This window comes from Rhineura floridana, chromosome 3 (assembly GCF_030035675.1).
Source record: "Rhineura floridana isolate rRhiFlo1 chromosome 3, rRhiFlo1.hap2, whole genome shotgun sequence".
NCBI lineage: Eukaryota > Metazoa > Chordata > Lepidosauria > Squamata > Rhineuridae > Rhineura > Rhineura floridana.
The window spans coordinates 98,208,198-98,221,641 of record NC_084482.1 but is presented as its reverse complement, the minus strand read 5'-3'; positions in this window follow the sequence as shown (position 1 = coordinate 98,221,641).

The window sequence follows — 13,444 nt, the reverse complement described above, 5'->3', positions numbered from 1 at the left end:
CAAAGTTAGCTGTTCTTGACATGCCCCTTTTATGTAAATCTTTATTGATAAGTTGTTTATAGCCATAGGCTGTTACAACAAGAGAACTATATACATTCATACAATATAAAATAATCATCCTAAATTAAGTTAATTTAAAATTTCAAATAAATTGATTTTAACAACTATTCCCAGAATAAGAAGCTCTCAGTTTCTTTGCCGCTAGAGCAAAATTTGCAATAGAAATTATATGTGGCTGAATAGCAGATAATAAGAAAATCAAAGTCTGGGACTTATTGTTATTATTCATTGGGATCAACGGTGCTAAAAATTTTATTCGTGGGGAAGAAAATAGAGGACAATCGAGCATGTAGTGGATTAGATCTTCTGGCACTCTGCATCCTGCTATGCATAACCTTTCAGCATGTGGGATACCTAGGTATCGGCCGTACAGATAATTCGAAGGCATCACCTGGAAACATAATTCAGTATAGGCCCTTCTGAGGGGCGCACTTGTTAGAACATCTGACATGCCCCTTTTAGGGAAGATGGAATCCGAGAGCAAAACTTTCAATTCCATCTCGGGGAAAACTTCTAGAATAGCTACAGTAGCAGTATCATGCATAACCACATAGTTACATAACTGTTTACACACATAAGCATAAAAACATCAGTCATCAGGGGTAAACGCACGTGATAATCCATCGGCAAGGACATTTTCTCTCCCTGCTACATGCTTTACATCAAAATCGAAATCTTGTAATGCTAGACTGCAACGCAAAAGTTTCTGGTTAGAGTTTTTCATCTTGGCAAGCCAGAACAGAGGAGAATGATCTGTCTGTAGTTGGAAATGCCTCCCCCATATGTATGGGCGGAGCTTGCTTAACGCCCAGAAAACAGCCAGACATTCTTTATCGTGGATAAAACTTTCTCCCTTTGCAACAGTTTCCGACTAGAAAGCAACAGGATGCAAATTACCCTCCTCATTGGCTTGCATCAAGGTACACCCGATCCCAGATTCTGATGCATCTGTTTGGACTATGAATGGAGCATCAAAGTTAGGTGCTCTCAAGGTGGGATACTGCGTCAGCAAGGTCTTCAGCGCATCAAAGGCTTTCTGGCACCGATCAGACCATTCAACCCTGTTAGGTTGTCGCTTTTTGCATAGGTCAGTTAAAGGAGCTGCCACGTTACTAAACTGAGGCACAAACCTCCTATAATACCCAGCCAGACCTAAGAATGCCTGGACCTGTTTCTTAGTCTGAGGAACAGGCCACTTCTGAATGGCTTCTACTTTTGCTTCCATGGGTCTGATTTCTCCCCCACCTATGTAATGACCCAGATAAATGACCTGTCCCAAGCCAAACTGACATTTCTGATCCTTGACAGCAAGCCCAACATCTTTGATCCTTTTAAATACAGTTGTCAGGTGTTTGACATGAGAATCCCAGTCAAAGCTATATATCGCTATGTCGTCCAGGTAGGCACAAGCAAAAGTTATTTAACCCATTAAGCGTGTTAATTAGCCTCTGAAAGGCTGTGGCCCCTGCTTTGACCCCAAAAGGTAGCACTTTCAATTGGAACAACCCCATGTGGGTCACAAAAGCAGATTTAAGAGCAGCATCCGGATCCAAGGGCACCTGCCAATACCCTTTGGTCAGATCCAAAGTAGTAATGTATTTGGCACTTCCCAGCTGCTCTAAACGACTCGCACTATAAGTGCAGGACACCTTTACCTTTTTAGTATACTGCTTGCCAAGAGGACTGCATGGTAAAGGCCACTTAAATCAGATATGAATAAGGCTTCCAGGAATCAAGTGGCACTTGTCTTCTGTTGTCAGTTTCTTCACTGTACTGATTACTTATCTGTGTTAAATGAAGTTTAATCTCTGGAGTTCCTGCCTACTCCCTTACAAAAGAAATTGAGCATTATGACCCCTTCTTTTCAAAAACTGAATAAATTTAACTTACAAAATGTGTCTTAGTTACAACCACCTGGTTCCTGAGTTCATATGTAGCTTTGGCACTGCATTAGCAATAGTTCCTTCTATGGTAGGCCATTGTAAACGTCTTCTGGAAGTGCTGTATTCATTATTTTATTAAATTTATATCCCACCCTTCCTCTCTGTAGGAGCCCAAGGTGGCAAACACTAAAAAATACTCTAAAACAATAAAAACAGTCTTCAAAATACATTAAAACAAATAAACTTTAAAAATATATTTTTAAAAAAGCTTTAATAACATCTTAAAAAGCAATTCCACTGCAGACTGGGATAACGTCTCTACTTAAAAGGCTTGTTGAAAGAGGAAGGTCTTCAGTAGGCACCAAAAAGATAATGGAGATGGTGCCTGTCTAATATTTAAGGGGAGGGAATTCCACAGGGTAGATGCCACTACACTAAAGGTCAGCCTCCTATGTTGTGCGCGACAGATCTCCTGATAAGATGGTATCTGAAGGAGGTCCTCATCTGCAGAGCATAGTGATCAACTGGGTATATAAGGGGTAACACAGTCTTTCAGGTATCCTGGTCCCAAACTAGAGGGTGTTGTACACCAAAACCAGAACCTTGAATGTAGCCTGCCTGGTAGCTAATGGGCAGCCAGTGCAATATTTTCAGCAGTGGGATGATATGTTGGCGATATCCTGCCCCAGTGAGCAGTCACATTGCTGCAGCTTCTGGACCAACCTAAAGGGTAGCCCCACATACAGTGCATTATAGTAATCCAGCTGAGAGGTTACCAGTGCATGGACAACTGAGGCCAGGCTATCCCGGTCCAAAAACTGCCACAGTTATCTTACTAGTCGAAGCTGGTAAAAGGCACTCCTAGCTACTGAGGTCACCTGGACCTTGAACAATGAAGGAACACCACAGACTACGAACCTGCTCTTTCAGAGGGAGTATGACCCCACCCAAAGCAGGCAACTGAACAATTACCTGAACTTGTGAAAACCATCCTACTGCACCTCCATCTTCCTAGGATTCAGACTCAGTTTATTGGCCCTCATCCAGCTCCCCACCAAGTCCAAGTACTGGTCCAGCCTCTTGCACAGCCTTTCCCAATTCAGATGTTACAGAGAAATAGAGCTGGTTATCATCAGCATGCTGCTGACAACTCACCCCAAATCTCCTCATGACCGCTGCCAAGGGCTTCATAAAGATGTTAAACAGCATGGGGGACAAGATGGTACCCTGTGGCACCACACAGCACAACTGCCAGGGGGCCGAAAAACAATTGCCCAGTGCTATTCTCTGAAAAAGACCCTAGAGATAGGATTGGAACCACAGTGCCTCCAGTACCCATCTCACCAAGCCAGTTCAGAAGGATACCATGGTCAATGGTATAAAAAACCACCAAGAGATCAAGCAAGAAAACAGGGTCACACTGCCCTGTCCTTCTCCTGATAAAAGTCATCCACCAGGGTGACCAAGGCAGATTCAGTCCCATAACCAGGCCTGAACCCAGACTGGGATGGGTCAAGATAATCTGTTTCATTCAAGAGTACTTGCAATTGTTGTGCCACAACCCTCTCAATCATCTTCCTTAAAATGGGGGGTATTTGTGACCGGGTGGTAGTTGTCACAAACCAATAGGTCTGGGGTGGGCTTTTTCAGGAGCTGTCAGAACACCACCTCTTTCAGGGCGGCTGGAACCATTCCCTCCTGCAACAATGTGTTGACCACACCTTGGATCCACTCGGTCAAACCCCCTTGGCAAGCTTTAATAAGCCAGGAAGGGCAAGGGTCAAGAGAAGTTGCTGGCTGCATTGTCGCAAGCACCTTGTCTATATCATCAGGCTGTATCTACTGAAACTTCCCAAGAAGTTGCAGCAGACATTGGACTGGACACCTCACTGGGGACTACAGTAGAAGTGGATGGGGCATCACGATTGCTATGGAGGCGAGCAACTTTAACCTCAAAGTGTCTTGTAAATAGGGTTGCCATATTGCCTGGTTAGCCAGGTTTTACCCGGATTCTTTGCATGCCACCTGGCGCCCAGTTAGCCCCTTAGGTGGCCTGGATTCTCAGTTTTAATTAAAAAAAAGTTTCTAGGTGGTCCGGTTCTCAAGATATACATAAAAACGTCAGCCCCCCCCGACTATTAAATCTTTCTTTAAACAGTACCGTATAGCACTTTGTAGCTTTAACCCTGCCCGTTCAGGATTGCAGCCAATCAGTGAAGCCAGGGTTGTGTTTCAGTTTGATTGCACAAATAGGAGGTCAAAGACCAGAATGCTGAAAAGATGTAGCTTTATTCTGTGCACAGAGGCACCATTGATTTCTTGTATATAAAAAAATTTCTGTGTAAAATATGCTAAAGCCCAACGCGTTTCAGCTTGTGCAGTCAAGCCTTCATCAGGGGCTAAAATACAAAATATTGAATATTTTTTTTAAAACTTACTAACAACTTAAACACACACATTCATTTCTGGAAGAACACAGTTACAGAAATGTTGCAGCCAAATGTTGCTTTCATTAATCTCAGAATATAGTTACAAAACTCTAACAACTTAAATACATACTAACACCTTAAACACACACATTTTCATTTCTGGAAGGACACAGTTACAGAAATGTTACAGTCAGAGTATAGTTGCAAAACTCTAACAACTTAAATACATATCTAATTCTAAAAAAAAAAAAACAATTACAGAAATAATATTGCAGTCAATATTGCTTCAATATTTTCAAAATATACTTACAAAATTAAACTCTTCAGTAAAATATTAAGGACTTCCGGGAAGGGTGATTCGCCTGTGCTGCCTCTGAGACAAGCTCTTGTCTTAGATGAAGTTTTTTCAGCTTTAATCAGTCAGAATGTTTTTTTTTTTGACCGGTTAAGATTTTCTCCCGGCCAGGGAGAAACGTGAGATTAACCACAAAGCCTGTTTTTGTTGGGAGGACTGGATTTCATTAATTTATGAGAGAAAGTTCAGCCAGCGAATGCCGGACGGACTTCCATCAAAGCTCTTGCTGATTAAGCGACACGTTTATCTTTTCTTCAAAGAAAAACGAACTAACAGGCATCCTTCTTTCCATTTTTTTTTACTTGGTTTAAATTGTTGCACCAAAAAGAGATTTGTCAATGAATCAGCTATAAAGAACTGGGTGAGTTAAAAAAATTCTCTTTCACTCACGAAACTAAGGAGGAAAGAAATCGAAAAAAGCTTATCTTTGTTTTTATTGCAAAAAGCGGGCCTGGAAGTGCATTCTAAAGATATTAACGGAAGAGGGATTTTTATTTCGAGGAGGGGAAAAAAATAAACAAATTTGATTTATGAACTTTGGAGTATCATGTCTGGAACTATTTTTTTTTTTTTTGGTCTATTTCATTTTGACAAATCTGCTTACTCACGACGCCACTAACTGTTTGAAGCTGGGAACTAAACTTGTTTTGTTTTCCTGAATATATAAGAGATAAGACAGGCTGTATTGATGTCTGCAAGCCTGAAACATTAACCCAATTGTGGCTGAAATAATTTTTTGTTTTTGTGGTTTTAAGAATGACAACCAGGAAAGTGACTGAGACCATGGAAGAAATTATGTTTCAGAAAATAATGAGTGAGATTGAGATAATGAAACAAACCCTGAGACAGGGCAGACAGGAGATGAAAATTGAACTTAGCAAAATGATGCAGGAGTTTAAAAAAATAGGGGATTCTGTGAAAGAGGATTTTGATGGGATTAGAGATGAGAAAAGAAAAATTAAAGGGAAGATACAAGCCATGGAGACTGGGACAAATGAGGAACTGGAAAAAGATCTGGAGTTTACGGATGTTAGAAATAAAGTTTACTGTTTGGAATTCAACGTTGTCTCTGAAAAAACTAATGAAGATATTAGTGATAAAGTTATCAACGTCTTGGATAATTTTCTTGACTGGAATGATGTGATGGAGCTTGACATAGAAAAAATCTATGGAATTAATTACAAATATGTGACAATGGAAAAACTCAAGAGATGAGCCAGTGCATTTTGTAAAAAAGAAGAGCAGAGAAGTGACTTTACAACAATATTTCAGCAACATATTTAGAATTGATGGCAAGGACATATTTGTGAAGGGGGAAATTCCCATCAGACTCTTGTTATATGACTATGGCTATGACAGCAAGATCATCATGAGATACTGATAATGGATGAGTGGATACTGAAACCACTGGATTTAACAGGACTATTGAAGATGGAAGATGGAATTAATATTGATAATGGAAGAATGGTTATGGAAATTATTGGACCTAATAGATTCAACGAGATGGATTAATCGATATGTTTATTTGGATTATGGCTATGACAACAAGATTATTATGGGATACTGATAATGGAAGAATGGCTACTGAAATTACTGGATTTAACAGGATTATTGAAGATGGAAGATGGAATTAATATAGATAATGGAGGAATGGCTATTGAAATTACTGGACCTAACAGATTTGAATCAAGATGGATTAAGCGACATGTTTATTTGGAGAAAAATTGAAAGATATATCTCTCAAGGAATTGAAATCTCTTTTGGACTTTTTGTGGAAAGAATAAAGTAATGTTTATGAGATTTGATGATTAATTAAGATAACTACTGGAGGAAAGTGATTTTGTAATATAACTTTAGAGACAGGATTGTTATATATTGTAGACCTATGGTTGATCTGCGACAAATCGGAAGTCAACATTTAATTTTTTTTGTATAATTGTTTTTGTTTTGTGTTGTTTTTTTGTTTTTGAAAATTTGAATAAAAATTAATAATAATAATAAAAAAGTAAAATATTAAGACAAACTTTTTCTGGTATCTTCCTTATCGCTGTTGTCATGTAAAGCAAACTGAAACCAAATTCAAAGAAATATAGAACTCTGCAGCATTAACCTGCTTGATAATTACTTCACCACACCTGACTTAAGTTGACTGTGTTTGTTCTGAATTAGAGTAGAGGTAACAGGTTGAATTCCTCATTTAACCCATTAGGAATCATAGTATCTAATTCCAGAATCCAATAAAGTTCTCTACACAATAAATTGTCTATGTTTTTTCCAAAAACCTTTTCCAAAACCCAAAACTTGTATTCTGTTATAGAATGAGGGCACTGATTATGATGTTCTACAAGAGGCACCCCTCTTCTGTTATTCCTTAAATTACTCCAATGTTCCCCTATCCTTATTTTCACCATTCTTGAGGTTTGTCCTATGTACAGTTTTTTACATCCACATTGTATAATGTAGATGACCCTATCTGTATTACAAGTGGAAAAGTGCCTCAAATGATATTTCTTCTGATTGGCAGGATTGACAAAAACTGTCATTCTGCTGGTGTTTTTACGAAAAATGCAGTGGCCACAGGGATGATGACCCATGGGAGAGGTTGTACCTGGGAGTAAGCTCTGTCTATGTTGAGTGACGTCTTTTAAATCACTATGTACTAGAATGTCCTTAAGATTCTTCGTTCTTTTATAAGAGATCCTTGGAGGTTCCTGACAGCCTTTAAGATGTTCCACTATATGCCAGTGTTTTCTTACACTATTCTCTAACTTATTAGTGATATGATCAAACGTTAATATGCAGTTTACACGGATAGAATCTTTTTGTGATGATTTTATGAAGAGTTCTTCCCGTTTCTTATTAGCTGCTTTTTTAAAGTTATTCTCAATAATAGGGGATGGATATCCTCTATTCCATAGCTGTTTTTTTAAAGACGAAGATTGCGTTAAGAAATCTTCCTCTGTAGTGCAGTTACGTTTTATTCTAAGAAACTGTCCATGGGGTAAATTATCTCTTAATACTTTTGGGTGTGAACTATCATATTTTAAATAAGTATTTTTATCTGTAGGTTTTTTATAAATTTTTGTATGTAAACTATTGTTTAGTTTCTTAATATCTAAATCCAAAAAAATTATTTGATCCAAATTGTATTGATAATCAAATTGAATATTGGTGTTTTTGTTGTTAACCCATCTTACAAAATCATTGAGAGATTCTGGGGTGCCTCTCCAAATCAAAAAAACATCATCAGTATATCTCCACCACCCTATTAATTGTTCAACATGAGATTCATTATTGATATCTTTTTCAAAATCTTCCATATAAAGGTTTGCTATTTCTGGAGCCATGGGGCATCCCATTGCTACTCCTTTAATTTGCCAATAATAATGATTATCAAATTTAAAGTAATTGTTATGCATAGCTATTTCTGCTAAATCATAAAGGAAATGGGTAGGAGGATAAATTTCTGTTCTTAAATCCAACGTTCAGTTTGATTGACCTTAGGCAGCGTCTAGAAAACGTCATTGCAATGCCAGAAAATGGTGGTCCCCCCCCCCCGTTTATCTGAAAAGCTCATAAATTGGGTAAGTATATACATTTCAGGTTTTTTTCCTCTTGTGTGCAGGAGTCAGATCCTGGGCAGTGTTTTGAAAACCTTCCCAATACTTGCTTTTGTAAAAGCAATGTTAATCCCATATGCCCAGAGTAAATCCCATTGAATTCAATAGGACTTACTTTTGAGTAGACATGGTTATGAATGTGCTGAAAATCAATGGGACTTTGGAGTGAATGTAAAAAAGAATTGTGTTTGTGTTCTAACTTTTTCTGTCCCCCCCTCCAGTCCTATTTTAAAGCAAGTAGGCAGGGTTTACTTAGGTATTACAATTTTTATTGTAGGAAACTAATACTGATTTTTTTAAAAACTAACACTGATTTTTCTGCAATGACCAACTGGTTTGACAATAAACTATTATATGGGCTGTATGTATTTATACATCTGCAGTGTGTGTGTAGTCTTTCCAACAACCCTGTGAGGTAGGGTTGGAAACCAAGGCAGCTCACAACAAGAAATAAAGCCATTTAAAATCCAATAACCATAAAACAAGAATAAACAGTTGGAAAACAGCCTAAAGAGGCATGATTCTGAATCTTGGGTTGGGTAAATGAAGTTTATTTATTTATTATTTGATTTCTATCCCCCCCCTTTCCTCCCAGTAGGAGCACAGGGCGGCAAACAAAAGCACTAAAAGCACTTTAAAACATCATAAAAAACAGACTTTAAAATATATTAAAACATCTTTGAAAACATTTTTAAAAAGCTTTAAAAAACATCTTTTTTTAAAAAAAGAAAAGGCTTAAAAACGTATTAAAAAGCAGTTCCAACACAGGCTCAGACTGGGATAAAGTCTCAAAAGGCTTGTTGAAAGAACAAGTTCCTTATCACTTGAGGCTGTAGTTCTCTGCACACTTCCCAGTTTGAGTAAGCCCCATTGAATACATTGGGACTTGCTTCTGAGTAAACAAACATCAGATTGCACTATAAATACCTTTACAGATTGTATAATTAATAACAGATTTGATAGTCATGTTTATATAAATATTTCTTCATACTGTGTCCCAATCAGAGCTTGGAAGATTACTTTTAAAAAGTAATAAATTACAGTTACAATTACTTGGCCCAAAAGAGTAGTAATTACCGTTCCATTGCAATTGCCCTGAAAGTAACTGATTACTTTACTTTTTCTCAAAAGTAATCACTACAATTACATTTCAGTTACTTTTTTAAAAAAACTCCTACAAGGTGCTGGCCTTGGCTGCTGCACATCTAAGAAGCCTAAAACAATATTAAAAATAAACACACACACACACAGGGGGTAGTAGAATAAAAAAATTTATCCATAAGATTAACATAATGGCATAACAGAATCTCACATCCCCCCAAGCAATGAAGATACTCCAACTCTTGAAATCAAATTTTACATTTGAAATGCTTTTATAATATGTTTCTGTTATGTCTCAAAAGAACAAGATGCTCAAAGAGCATGTCAGACAAGGAATGTCTTTTTACAGTCATTACGTTGCCACCAGTACTGAACAGGCGTTCTACTGCGGCGCTTGAAGGCATGCCTGTGTTGTGCTGCAAAAAACACCGCAGCACACGTGGAAAGCCATGGAGTGATGACACTTCCCTGTTGGGAGACCTCAGGTACCTCACCAGTTCCTCCTCAGCAGTGTCCACTGCTGACTTCTTGCCCTGGGGCAGAAAGTTAAAGAAGTCATCTTCTAAGTCATCTCCTTCCTGGTCTTTATCTGAAGACTGATCACTGTCCTCATTAAGTACACCCATCTTTATTTCGGCTTTCAACAAGGCTTCCATTGTGTATCTAAGAAAGAGAGAGGATATGTTAACACATATATGTTAGGAAACCATCATTTGCTCTTCATTTCCTGATGCTTGTCATGTCCCCTGGTTCAGGGTCCAGCCTGAGCCTGTGGATGATGACATGGAAGGTAGGAAGGTGACCAAGTCACCACACTCATGGGGCAGCACAGCAGACCCTTAAGGATTACCTGCAGCAACCCAAGGTTGTGACGAGGAGCCCCAGGAAGAAAAGGCCCAGCCCCTGCCTACCACCTTAAGCCCTCTGATGCCTCCCTTGAGACAACATTTCCCTTGGAGTAATCCACCCAAAGGGCTTCCCTAATGTTCTTACTTGTTGGTATGGGTGGTGGCCTGACACGATTCCAGCCGATCTAGTTTGAAGCGAGGGTGTAGGCAGGCTGCCAGAAGAAGCCTCTTGTCCTCCCAGATAGCTGCAAACTGCTTTCTTAGGGCTTTGCGCACACCTCTCAGCAGCTGAAAACAGTATGTGTACCTCTCAGGTTTGTTTTCCAGTCCTTCTAACTTGTGGTCCAGATTGCAGAGCGTTGGTAGCAAATACCCCATGAACATGCCGTTCTCCCGTTGCAGGATATCTAGGGACTGGGCTAGTGGCTCCATAATCTCTGTGTATTCCTGTACCACTTCAGTCTCAGCAGCTGTGATCCTGGACAAGGAGCAGCGGTCCATTATGGCATGCATTTTTAGTGGCACAGTTGACAGGAGCTCATGTAGTTGCTTCAACGCATCAAAGGTGGAATTCCACCTGGTCTTATTCGGTACCTTCTGATACACACCACATTGCGCACGGATATACTCAGCAATCTGTGCTGACTGGTTCTGCTTGGACCACAACTTGCTGCACTTTCCCATCAAGGAACGAAACTGTTTCTTGAAAGGACCAAGAAGACTACTTTTGGAGGAGTCAGAAAGCATGGCCTCTATGTCTTGTGTTGCCACAAGGTTGAGGGTGTGGGTAGCACATCTCTGGTGTGGTGGTAAAACAAAATCCTCTCCTGAGTCTGCAGCTTCTTCCTCTGCCTCAGGTCCTGTGTCCAGGATCTCACAGATAGGCACAAACTCCACCTCAGCCTCCTCCTCCTCCTGGTTATCACCATCATCATCACTGGTGCCTGCAGCTTCCACTGGTTCTTTGGCCATGAAAACTCTGAACGCTTTCACAAAGTTGGAGCCATTGTCTGTAGTAGTGCACATAACTTTGTTGTGGATCCTGTACTGCACATGTACATCATGCAGTGCTTTTGAAAGGACATCGTATGTATGGCGCCCCTTCAGACGCTTACAAGCCAAGGCCCCGACCTCACGTTTCAGGGTAGTTGGGTTGATCCAGTGGGCTGTTACCCCAAAGTAACGCTTCTTGCCATCGGTCCAACAATCTGCAGTGGTTGCTATATATGCCACAGCACCCATTCGGTTTGCAAGAGTTTCTCTCATGTGGCATGCTCTCTTCTCAATTCTGTCTCTCAGAGTCTTGGCACATATGATGGTGAGATCTTTGGGGAGTCCAATGCGAACCAGATTAATGAATGATGGTTTGTCCACAGTCTGAAGTGGTAATGTCTCCTCTACAATGAAATCAATGATTCTCCTGTCGAGATTGCTCTGGGTGACAGGCTCCCTGCCAGATCCCCACCTCTCAAGTGTTGTCTGCTGCTGCTTCAGCATTTTGGGAGGAGAGGTGTCATGCATTGGTTCAGGAAGGCCACGTCTCCTTGCCTTTATTGCTTCTTCAATTGCTCTCAGCTTCTCAGGGTGTGCCCTCTGAGGAAGAAGAACAAAGCATGAATCCAAGAAAAAATGGAAGAGGAACTTCACAATTTAAACATAAATAGACAATGGACACTCTTTGAGGACCAGCATGACAAAGGCTTACCTCAAAATGTTTCTTCACATTGGATGAGGAGGAAACAGCTGATCTCAGATTTTTGATCCTTGGAAGGCAGTAATTGCATCGTACAGCAACATTTTTCCCACTCTGGCTCACAAATGTGCAAGCTTTCTCAAAGCCAAACCATGGTACTTGCTGTTCTGCAGATGTGGCTATGGGCAACTGGCACTGCTTCATGCCCTCCTCCTCCTCATGCACAGGGCCTCCTTTCTGAACCTCACTTTCTAGTTTTGCCTCCTCAGGATCAACAAGCTGTGACTCAAGTGGCCGCACTAACTGACTGCTGCTCTCAGCAGCAAAACCTGCAACAGGCGTCTCTGTAATAAACAAGAGATAATGCTCCTATATGGGTGAACTTCAGCTGTGATGTGCCCCCATCTCTTCCCCATGCTGCAAGATCCCCCAGTCAGAGTGGAAGTAAGCAGGTCGATAGCACAATTAAAAGAGATCCTATTTGCATCATTTTTGCTCACTGAATAACCCTGCCTGGGCCAGTCTAACCTACTATCTCACAGGGTTGTTGTGAGAACAAAATGAGACTAGGGTTCAAATCCCCACATAGCCATGAAACTCACTGGGTGACCTTGGGCCAGTCACTGCCTCTCAGCCTCATGAAAACCATATTCATAGGGTCACCATAAGTTGGAATCAACTTGAAGGCGGTACATATATTTTTTATTTTGAATATGATGATTATGATAATAAATATGCAGCATTTCAAATTAATTCTGTATGAGAAGCATTCCATGCCAAGCTTGGAAAACCAAGGATGAGGTATAAAATGTAGACAAAAATACTTTTGACAAAATGCCATTTATCTTTTATATCTATATCTATAATTAGCAATACAGCTGAATGATATATGTAAAGTATTTTTTCCCTTTTCTTTTTTATTAATATTTTAGTACTACTGCTAAAGTTCTGATGAAAGAATAAAGCATTCATTAGCCAAATTCAAATGATTAGAACACATCACATAAATTCCATTGAAGTTGGAGTTTTTGCCATAGAAAATGAAAAAAAGATATAACCTATGATAGCCCAATAGACAATCAGAACTAATATAAAACCCTATTGCTTCTCATTTGCAAATCTTGCAAGATCTAAGATAACTCTAGATCATGTGAGTTCAGGTGATGCATGTTATGTACATTTGTATAGATATTAGCAGAGATTGTCAACAGTCTATCTCTCTCTGGGACTGGGAATCTCTCTCTTTCTCACAGAACATGAGTTTGAGAGCTGGGGGACTGAGAGGAGGAGCTGCAAGGACCCTACTTCTCACCTCATCTCTGCCAAGAACAAAAAAATCAGCCTTAAGCCATTTATTATATGCCTAATGATTTTTTATTTTTATTATTATTATTATTACTGAGACAGTTTTTGTCCCACATACAATTCAGTCTTGTGATTAAACAGGACAAAAAT